Source organism: Bison bison, unplaced genomic scaffold, assembly GCF_000754665.1.
Source record: "Bison bison bison isolate TAMUID 2011002044 unplaced genomic scaffold, Bison_UMD1.0 scf7180017864458, whole genome shotgun sequence".
NCBI lineage: Eukaryota > Metazoa > Chordata > Mammalia > Artiodactyla > Bovidae > Bison > Bison bison.
In genome coordinates, this window is record NW_011495020.1 from 8,389,068 (window position 1) to 8,400,850 (window position 11,783).

Genomic DNA, 11,783 nt, shown 5'->3' on the forward strand with positions numbered 1-11,783 from the left:
GGTAGACTCTTTACCATCTGAGCCACCAGGGAAGCCTGTGTGGACCACAACAAACTGTGGAAAATTATTTAAAGAGATGAGAACATCAGACCATCTTACCTGGCTTCTGAGAAAACTGTATGTGGGTCAGGAAGCAACAGTTAGAACCAGACATGGAACCAGGGAGTGGTTCCAAATTGGGAAAGAAGTATATCAAGGCTGTATATTGTCACCATGTTTATTTAACTTATATGCAGAGTTCATCATTTGAAATGGTAGGCTGAATAAAGCACAAACTGGAGTCAAGATTGCTGGGAGAAATATCAACAACCTCAGGTATGCAGATGATATCACTCTAATGGCAGAAAGCAAAGAACTAAAGAACCTCTTGATGGAGGTGAAAGAGGAAAATGAAAATGCTGGCTTAAAATTCAGCATTAAAAAAGTTACGGTCATGGCATCTGGCCCCATTACTTCATGGCAAATATTGGAGGGAAAAGTGGAAACAGTGACAGATTTCCTCTTCTAAGGCTTCAAAATCACTGCAGATGGTGACTGCAGCCATGAAATTAGAAGATACTTGCTTCTTGGAAGGAAAGCTATGATAAACCTAGACAGTGTATTAAAAAGCAAAGACATCACTTTGACAACAGAGGTCCATATAGTCAAAGCTATGGTCTTTCCAGTAGTCATGTATGGATGTGAGAGTTGGACCATAAGGATGGCTGAGTGCCAAAGAACTGATGCTTTCAAATTGTGGTGCTGGAGAAGACTCTTGAGAGTCTCTTGGACTGCAAGGAGATCAAACCAGTCAATCCTGAAGGAAATAAATACTGAATACTCATTGGAAGAACTAATACTGAAGCTGAAGCTCCAATACTTTGGCCACCTGATACAAAGAGCCAACTCATTGGAAAACACCCTGATGCTGGGAAAGATTGAAGGCAAAAGGAGAAGAGGGTAGCAGAGAATGAGATGGTTGGATAGCGTCATCGACTCAATGGACATGAACTTGGGCAAACTTGGGGAGATTGTGAGGGACAAGGAAGCCTGGCTGCAGTCCATGGGGTGGCAAAGAATCGGACACGGCTTTGTGACTTAACAGCAGCAAATGTGTAAGTCACTCATGTTTAGCTTGGTAGGAAGATAAAAGGATTCCACAGGGCAAAACAGACATTTAAAAATTTAACTGATTCTCCATGCTGAGCCCTGAGACACAATGGCTATCATGTGGATCATCTTACTTAAAAACAGAACAAAGAGGGGCTCTGACACATACCAGGCATGCCCTGCCCAGCGGGTCTGATTCATGCTGGGTGATGGCTGCTTCCTGGGATTAGTACCCAAATGCATTGATGGAGAGTTGCTTTTTTCTGCTTGGAATTCTTTTCAGTTCTGCCTCCTGCCTCTCTGTTGACAATCTGCAGTATATATAAATAAGCTTAAAGAAAAAAAAGCAACATGCAGAACAGTATATTTAGCAAGTTTCTACATGTATAAAATGGAAGGAAATATTTATACATGGCTATTTGTTCATTATTATTATTATTGTCATCATTACTTATGCCACTCAGTAATAGGCATTTTTGTAGGTCTTCAGGATATAGAAGTAAATCAAACAGATGACATCAATGCCTTCATGGAGCTTTTACACTAAGAGTGTAAATATGATTGATTTATTTTAGACACAGTTATTCGTAGTATGGTGTCTAGTTCGTAAGAGTCAAATAAAGGAAACTTCTTAATTAACCACACAGAATGAAAGAATAAATTAGATTAACTTTTGAACATAGTTTTATGGCTGGACATCCTCTGTGAGACATTCTTCAAGACAGCTGCCTGAACTTCTCAAAAATGTCACTTCTATTAAAGGGAGATTGATGGGGGAATGTCATAGTTCAAAGGAAATTAAGTGGGACCAAAATGAAGTAAGTGATCTTGATGGGCTTCCAAACTGGAAAAAAAAATTTTTTTTGAAGGACATCCTTGGAGCCATTTAGAGACTCTGAATATAGACTATATATTGGTTTATAACATTGTACCAACATGACTTTTCTTGGGTAGGATATTTTGGTTTGTAGAATGTTCTTGTTCTCAAGAGATACATGCTGAAGTTTCTAGGAATAAAATGTCACGATTTACTTTTGAATGGTTTTGGAAATAAGTATATGTGGTGGGGTGTGGGTGTGTGTAAATGTATAGATAGGCAATAAAGGTATAGAGAAGAGATCACACTTTAAAAAAATAAATAAAGGAAACCTCTTTAAACTGGGAGATGATCTGTTAGAATCATGCATATACCAGACTCATACCAACGGTATTGAAAAAACAACTCAAATGCTATTCACCAACAATTACAATGAACAGCCAGGTTAGGAGAGAGGAATTCAGCAAATTACTCTCAGAATTCAAGCAGACGTTGAACAGCAAGTCCTGAGGGCCACGTTGACCCCAACTGTGACTTTAATGAGACAACTCTCAAATCCTAGTTTCTGTGCCTCTTCATTTAGAGCAAACCACTGCACATGACCCAGTGTGAGACTAGTCTGTTGGCTCTGAAGCTGGACTCCCCATTTCCTCATGAGTGAGTAAGGTGGGACTCATTTTCCTTCAGCGATGAAGAAAGAATAAGGGGAAATCCATGGGATTTCTGCTCTTCTCAGCCCGAATCCTTTCACTCCCTATCCCACTTTTATTTTAGCCAAAGCAGCCCAGAATGACCTGGTTCGTCCTCTCCCTGTTCCATGGCAGAGCCTGGGGTGGTTCAGGACAGTGCTGGGGTAGGGGATCAAGCACTTGCAAACCTTCAGGTCCCTTTATCCATTCCTGATTCCTGATGCTCTCCTGGTTCCACTGATACAAAGTATCAGTATCATGCCTTTCCAAGCACTAATATGATACAACCACCCATGCCAAGACATTGTGTAGGCTTTGAAAGTGTGAAATGGCAATAAACTAGCCTTTCCTAAATTCTGGGAAGACTTCTTTCATTTTAGAGAAGTTGGAGAGCTGAGTGGTCAACAGCTTGGACACTGGAGCTAAGTAGCAATGGTTCAGTTTCAGCTCTACCAATGACTAGCTGTAATCCAGAGTGCGTTTTGTGACCCTTGCATACTTTTGTTTCCTCAAATGTAAGTTCAAGATAGCAGTAACAGTTCATGTCTCAGGGTTGCTCAGCAGACTTGCACTCACCATGTGATCTCAGCAAGTCATTTCCTCTCTCTGTGCGCTCTCCTCTACAAACTGGGGAGAAACTATCAAAGAACATGTCTCAGAGGGGCTCCTCAGAAGACTAAATGAGCTAATGTATGAGTTAGAGCTTGGATTGTGCCCCTGATAATACATGTTCAAGTCCTAAGCCCTAGTACCTCAGAGAGCGACCTTCTTTGCAAACAAGGTCATTGCAGATGTAATTAGTCAAGATGAGGTCCTTAGGGTGGGCCCTAATCTAGGATGACTGGTGTCCTTAGAAAATGGGGAAGTTAGACACAGATATACGCAGGGAGAATGGCATGTGAAGATAAAGGCAGAAATCAGGACAATGCTTCTATTATAAGCTAAGGAGCACCAAAGATCTCCAACAAGCCTGCAGAAGCTTGCGGTGGGCATGGAACTGACTCTTTCTCAAAACCGCAAGGAGGAATCAGGCTTGCCAACACCTTGATCCTGGACTTTTAGTCGCCAGAACTATGAGAAAACAAATCCCTTTTGCTGAACCTGCCCAGTTGGTGATGCTTTGTTACAGCAGCCCTAGGAAACTGATGCAGTAAGTAAAGCACTTAGAACGGAGTTGAAGGTAGTACTGCTGGAAAGGGCATCACATGAGTTACTACAGTGAACCAGTGCAGAATAGAGTTAGTGGTCGGTGGTTGACAATCATTATTTTTAGAACAAAAGACTCAGAGGCTCTGAATGACAAAGATCCTTATCACAGGCTTCTAGGGATGGGTGGACTCCATAAATACAGGGAAGACTCAGGCTCCTTTTAGAGCAGATGCTTCTTTTACTTCAGTGCAGTTAGGGTGAAGCTGGGTCAGGGTCAGCGTGCAGCTCTGCTCAGTGTTGAATGAGAAATCCTCAACCTCCGAGGTCACTGCAAGGGAGAGAAAAGCCGCAGCCCCCCAGGGCGGGAGATGGTGGTGTTTAGGGGTGTGCACAGACACGGGCCCCAGCTAACAATAACAGCAAAGGCTGCTGAGGAGAGCAGAATACAAACCACCCACTGCCCCAAAAAGACACGTGTGCACCCCAGTCCCTGCTGGGAAGGTGGGCCTCGGAGGCCCCTTAACCCACTCCTTGCTGGTGTCCAGGTTGGCCTTGAGTGGTCTCCATTTTGATGTTGAGACTGAAACAGCTGTCCTTTCCTGAGTACATGAAAGTGTCTGGAGGTCCTGAAAGCTGTTTTGTTTATTTGGCTGCTGTTGTCTAGAAGGAGCAACGTGCCTGAGGTGTTCTGTTTGTCCTTGTAACACACTCTGAAAACAGCCGCTTCTTCCCCTAGCCCCTACACAGAAAGAGCAGTTCTGTGAAAGTTGACCCTGGTGTTTGCAGCACATTTGTTCTCAGCGGGCTTGCTGAGAGCGTATGAACCCCTCCTGGGTCATGGAGGGTGGGGTCCCTCTGGGAGAGAGCAGGACAGACTCTTCTATCCAGCCCCATTGGCATTGACCTGACCATGTCCACCCTAGCTCACTGTTTAAGAAAAGCAAGGAGGCGATGAATATGTGTCCTTCTGGACTTTAGCTGAGGAGGGGAGGTGGAGTCAAACGTAGGTTATTTTGTTACAGGAAGCTCCTTTTGATCAAAGGCGTTTTACCCATTATATTTGGGGAAAACATTTCTCGGAAGGGCTCTGGGTGAGCACAGGTGTCTGTGTGACGAGTCCTTAGCTTTGCCAGGCCCAGAATGAACCTGTTCATTCTGCACAGTCCAAAACAGGAACCACCAGCACGTGGCCGCTGAGCATTTGAAATGTCAGAACTGAGAGGTGCTCTGAGTGTAAAATACACACCAGCCTTTCAAAGACTTAGTACAGAAAAAGAATGTGAAAGCTCCCGTTCACAATGTTTAATTGATTACATGGTAAAATAATATATTGGATATGTGGATTAAATATTAAAGTATTATTAAAATTAATTTCACCCATTTCTTCTTATCTTTCAAAAATATTCTGGCAGTCACCTTAAAATTATGTCTATGACTTAATCTTTGTGGCTCAAATTATATTTCTAGCACATAGTGCTTGTCCAAATCATTGTACAAGTGTTTCTTCCTCAAGGTTACTTGGGTGGTTTTTTGTGTGTGTGATTTGTCTTCCTAGTAAAAGTTTAGTCCTGCCTTTTAAAAACTGATAACGGACACCTCATTTAGATCATTTAATCTTTCCTTTATTGCTCTATGTTTGGTTCAGATAACTTGCAACTTGCTACCAAATACTAAAATATATATTTGAATCTCCCTTTGCCTCTTGTCATGTATTCTATTTCTAGGTCTTAAATTTTTCTATTTCTTCATCTTTAAACCAGAATGTTGGAAGTAATATAATCCCAAAGTCTCTTTCTGTTTTATGATTCTGCTTTGAAATTTGAGACTTAAAAGGAAGAGGAAAGTCTAGATTACTCTTGGAGAGTCTTGACATTTGAGGTGTGATGCAGTTTTTCTGAAGATAAGATCACTTTTCCAATCCTGTTCCTGCTGAGACGGAAGCCCGGCATCACAGCCTGCAGATACGGCAAGGCTGAATAATGGGAGGGGCGATGCTGCCTCCTACTGGGCTAGACACGAGCTGCAAGTCTACTGGGCTGTCCGGGCCGTGCTGGCTGTGCTGGTCACACCCAGAGCCAGACCAACAGCTCAGAGACAGACCCAACAAACTCTCCTGTTGTGCTTGCCGAGTCTGCCCCATACCTTTTTCAAGGCTCTCACATTTGATGAAAACACAGCTGATGGCTCCCTTCTGGTTATAGCACTCACTCTAAGTGTCTCTGTGGTCTGGACTGGTGAAACCTGCAGAATATGGATGCAGGAGTCACCCCCTCATGGTCCCAGCCCTAAGCAGGCCAGCGGGAAGGTGCCCGACAGCCCAGGAGAAGCCAGATGTTGGTCCAGACTGGATTTCTACTCCTTTTGAGCAGGAGTCCTAACCTATAGGGTCTACAGACCAGCTCTTTAGAAGAAGATGAACTGACTTTTTGAGTAAATCCAATGATGGATCAGTAATGTAGATAGAAGGGCTACTGTGCCCTCTTCTCTATGTGGTATATTTAAGAGAAAGGGACTCCGAGGGACACAGGAAGCCACATGTGCCAAACGTATCAAGAAGCCTCGGTGATGACCTTGTCCATTTCTGTTAGTCCCATGGCCAGGCTGTCCCACCCCATTATCTCCTTGTTCTCCCCAAATCGTCACTGCTTTCTGCCTTCTGTGCCTTTTCACTTCTCTCTTCATCTTCCTGACACAAACACACCGTGCAAACCCATGCATGCACACTCTACAAGCACGCACACTCTCCACTCCTTGGTAGCAAAGAACACAGAGGAATATACTTACCCATGGAACTTCAAGTAAGACAGGTTTAGCTGGTATATACATAGAATTGGACACGACTTATTGACTAAACCACCATAAACATAGAATATCCATAGCATATACATAATATGTGGGCTTCCCTGGTAGCTCAGCTGGTAAAGAATCATCTGCAATGCAGGAGACCCTGGTTTGATTCCTGGGTCGGGAAGATACCCTGGAGAAGGGATAGGCTACCCACTCCAGTATTCTTGGGCTTCCCTGGTGCCTTAGACAGTAAAGAATCTGCCTGAAATGCAGGAGACCTGAGTTTGATCCCTGGGGTGGGAAGATCCCCTGGAGGAGGGCATGGCAACCCACTTCAGTATTCTTGCCTGGAGAATCTCCCTGAGGAGCCTGGTGGGCTACAGTCCATGGGGTCTCAGAGTCAGACATGACTGAGCAACTGAGCACTTAATTTAATCACACAGCACGATCCCTTTCACTATATTCACAGAGATTAGGATATGAATGTCTTTGAGGTGCCACTATTCTGCCCATGGTATGCCCATCAAACTGCCCAGTTGCCCAGGCCTGCCAGGTTATGGAGGGATGCCTGAGTGTGGCTGTTCTGTAGGAGCCTCACACCTGCCGCAGGAAGGAAGACCAGAGTATGAATCCAAACTCATCCAGAGGCCCTGCAAGGATTCCTCCCTCCATGTTCATGGACCTGCTCAGACTCACGTGCAAGTATGAAGACGACACCATTAGCTGTGCAGTAAATGCTTTTACTGAACATAGCAATAACTATGTAGAATAGGAGGCGCTGCTTAAAAACAGCAGCGTATTTTTGAGATATGTTTGTTCATGACAAAAGCTTCTTCCATCCCAGGGTTTCCTTCTCCTTGTGTTCATTTGCTAGGGCTGCGATAACAAAATCCCACAGCCTGGGCAGCTTAGACAACATTTTATTTTCTTGCAATTCTGGAGTCTGGGAGTCCAAGATTAAGCTGTCAACAGGATCGGTTACTTCTGAGGCCTCTTTCCGTGGCTTGTAGATAGCAGTCTTCTCTATATGCTCTCACATGGCCGTCCCTCTGTGTACACACCCCTGGTGTCTCCTCCTCTTCTTATAAGGACACCAAACATATAGGATTAGAGCCCCACCCATAAGGCCTTGTTTAAATTTAACATTCTCTCTACCCAAATTCCCATCATCAATTCCTCTTAATGCCCTTTTTCAGGAGATTCATGTTTTGAGTTGAGACATTAGGTAAACTCAGGGAAGGTTGTCACAATAAGAGCAAGGATTTATTAATCTGATTAATGAATATAGTGCACATTTTCTTTTTTAAAAATTTAGAATGCTCTAAAATACTTGTAGTAATAAAATAAAGGGCTTCCCTGGTGGCTCAGTGGTAAAGAATCTGCCTGCCAGGAGACACAGGAGACATGGGTTTGATCCCTGGGTCAGGAAGATCCTCTGGAGGAGGAAATGGCAACCCACTCCAATATTCTTGCCTGGGAAATCCCATGGCAGAGTCTGGTGGGCTACAATCCATGGGGTCACAAAGAGTTGAACATGACTTAGTGAACATGACTTAGTTGAACAAGTGAAATAAAAATATAACAATGATATTAATATGCAAATCATATTAAATATAGCAATTATCTTAAGTGGCATCTAACAGATATATGCCTTACATTACACAGTATCTGATTTAATTCTCTTTAACAACATCTTGAGACACATTTATGGTACAGATGAAGAAACTGAAGCCCTGAGAGATTATGGGACTCATTCAAAGTCGCACAACTGGAACGCTGAACTTTGGAGACTGTGCTCTCGATGATCCATACTGATGCTGCACTTTATAGCTCAGACTGTTTTTACTTTTCATCTCATCTGATTCTCCCAACAACTCAGACATTAAGCATCAGGAGTGCACCCTCTTTTCAGACGAAGAAACTGTGGCACAGGTTATGAAATTTTCTGCCTAAGGTCGTACACAAGAACTAGGTGGTTAAAGTGGGACATGAAGGCAAAACTGATTAACTCCCAAATCCGAATCATTATTTCTAGAGTACTGTCAGCACCCGGAAGGGCTGTTCCCTGGTTACCATGACATTCTAGACGCAGACGAGTTGACAAGAGGATGTATTGGTTAACAGAATGCCAGAGACCAGATCCCTTAGCTATGAGACAGATACAGAGCTCTAGAGCAGATCTCCAAATTCTATATCCCTCCTGCTAAAAATGGGGTCCAAGAATCAGCAGCAGCACCATCACCCGGGAGCCTTGGGAACCGCAGACACCATGACCCACCTTAGAGCCACTGAATCAGAATCTGCCTTTTAACAAGATCCCCGGGTGAGCCTTGTGCACATAAAAAAGCACTTTAAAAATGATACCCTATATTATGGGACCAAAGCTATGATGATTTAAACTTCTAACCCTCTATCCTTTATCTTTTTTTAGCTGTTGTTAAAATGTAACAGTGAAAATTAGTTTTGTTCAGGCTGTGAAGCTGTGTAAACAGTTCTCAAATTCATTGTGTTTTAGAATCACTAGGGATGTTTGTCAGAAACACACATGGCCAGCTTCCTATCCACAGATCCTGACTCAGAAGCTCTGGGCCTGGGCCTAGGAATCTGTGTATTCGCAAGGACCACATCCCCCACTTCCCCACTCAGCGATGCTGGCTATCCATTGATCATGTTTAGGGGAATCATATTTTTTAAAGTGCTATTTTGTGACTGCAGTTGAGATTTTTAAATGCAAATTCCAGAAGCAGGAAAAGGTTAAAAGATAAGAGTGGAGTGTCAGATTGTAGAAGTATTAGAAGACAGTTGTTCAGTTGCTAAGTTGTGTCCGACTCTTTTGCAACTCCATGGATGATAGCCCACCAGGCTCCTCTGTCCATGAGATTTTGTAGGCAAGAATACTGGAAGTTGCTACTTCTTCCTCCAGGAAATCTTCCTGACCCAGGGCTTGAACCCAGGTCTCCTGCATTGGCAGGCAGATTCTTTACCACTGAGCCACCAGGGAAGCCCATTAGAAGAGAGAATGGGATCGAATCTGTCCTTCCCCTGTGTACTTTGTTGAAGCTGGTGATCACTGGCCCTTGATACCAAGCACCACTTTCAGGGTCAACTGTGGCCAAAGCACTTTACCTTATGCCTTCCTGGCAGTTCCCAGCTAAAACATGGAAAGTTTTATGATGAAGAGTATTTTTAATTTGCTCAACCTAGCAGATTATGTCAGTGTCTTCCTGGCCTACTTGAATCATGAAGTACAGTTAGTGGTACTATCTTCAGCTGAGCTATATAGGAGAAAAGTCCATTTTATTTGAAAGAAAAAAAAAAAGGTACATCCTGAGTCAGAAACTTGGTGGATTGATCCAAAGTCTAATGCCTTTTGTATTGAATTTACAAACTGTGAATTCTTTCTTTTTCAGAGACTGATCTAAATTTTAGGGCAGCAAACGTTCTTGAGGCTTAGAAAAGTTGGGGGACACGCACAAGGCCATGTAACCCATTCATCATAGAACCAGGCCTTCAAGAAATGTTTGGAAAGTTCTTTCTGTTTCATCCTGCCATGCAATTTTTTTCCTCTTTAAAGTCTTATTATTTTATTAGTATTTAAATAGTATTAAGAAATAAATTATGGCTAAGAACATTTACTCCTAGATGCAAATCTAATTTTCTGGGAGGTCAGCATGAGGGCATAATGATGAAGGCAAGCTGTCCTTCAGACCCAGGAGTTTCCATCTGCTCAAGTTTATTTCTACTTTTCTGCATGTTGCTTTCAGATACCACCTCACACCTCCCGACTTTGTCCCAACGTATACAACACACTCTTCTCTCCTCCAGGCTGGCACTGGTGGCTGCTTCTATTTGCCCTTTTGTCTGGAGCAGCGTTCCATCCATGATTTGTCTTCTTGATGTCAGCGTTGTTTCCTATTTTCCTAACAAACAGGAGGCCAAGTGTGGGATGTACTTGGATTACAGCTGTATTGCCCTCCAGAGGCACCACTGCACACAGGGTAACTATATAGCATTAACAGTTTCATTCTGTCCTTTACAGAAATCAGTGCGTCTTTTGCAGATTAGATAAAAACTGTTTCCCTCTTCACTTTTCCTGAACTAACAGATTCCCAGAATGCTTTAAGGGTAGAGAGTGTGCTGTGTGTTTGTTAAAGCTCAACAGTAGATTTCGAGGAAAATTAAGACCCCAGAACACAGAAAATGGAACAGCATTTTCCATTTCCCTATAAGAGAATATATGGATTTCTTGTCATATGGATATCAATGTCATCATTATTTTAAAAACTATTCACAATTTATTATAGTATCAGTACTATTACTTTCTACTCCCTCATTTCATTATGGCTTCAAGTATAGTCTAGAAAGGACAAACAATGAGAAGCATCATTGCTTCCACCGTTTGGTCTTTTACTTAGAATTTATGTATTTTCTTTCCTATTGAGGCACATTTTGTTTTTAGCTGTGCTGTACAGCATGTGGGATCTTAGTTCCCCGACCAAGGATGGAACTTGTGCCCCTGCAGTAGCTGTGCAGAATCTTAACCACTGGACCACTAGGGAAGCCCCGAGGTACAAAATTTACGTGAACATCAAAGTGCACAAAAAGTCCAACCCTAAGTGTAAAGCTTAGTTCTTTGTATTTTATATATATATATATACACACTCATGTAATTACGATTCAGATCTAGATGTAAAAATCTACTGCACTCCTGAAAGTTCCCTCATGCTCTTGCCTGCACATACCTGGCCCTCTCTGGAGTTTACCACTAATGTGATTTTTACCACAATCTATAGCTTTGCCTCTTCATGGACCTCATATCAATGGAATTGAACTCTATTTCTCTTTTGCGTCTGGTTTCTTCTATTCTGCGTGACTGTGAGACTCATTTACATTGTTGCTTGCATCAGTAGGTTTTTCTTTGTAAAACTGAGGATGGGGAAGCTAAGAACTAAGGACTGTTGGGAATAGCATTTCATAGATTTATTATCCTCAACTATCTTCAGAATATCAATTCTTGTTTGATAATTTCGGATACATTCATCTTTATCAACTTTGTTGAATTTTATTTTATTTTTTTCGCAATGGATGATTTAATAAATTTTGTTTTAGATACAATCCAAATAATAGGGTCTGAGTAGGGATGGTGGAGAAGGCAATGGCATCCCACTCCAGTACTCTTGCCTGGAAAATCCCATGGACAGAGGAGCCTGGTAGGCTGCAGTCCATGGGATCGCTAGAGTCGGACACAACTG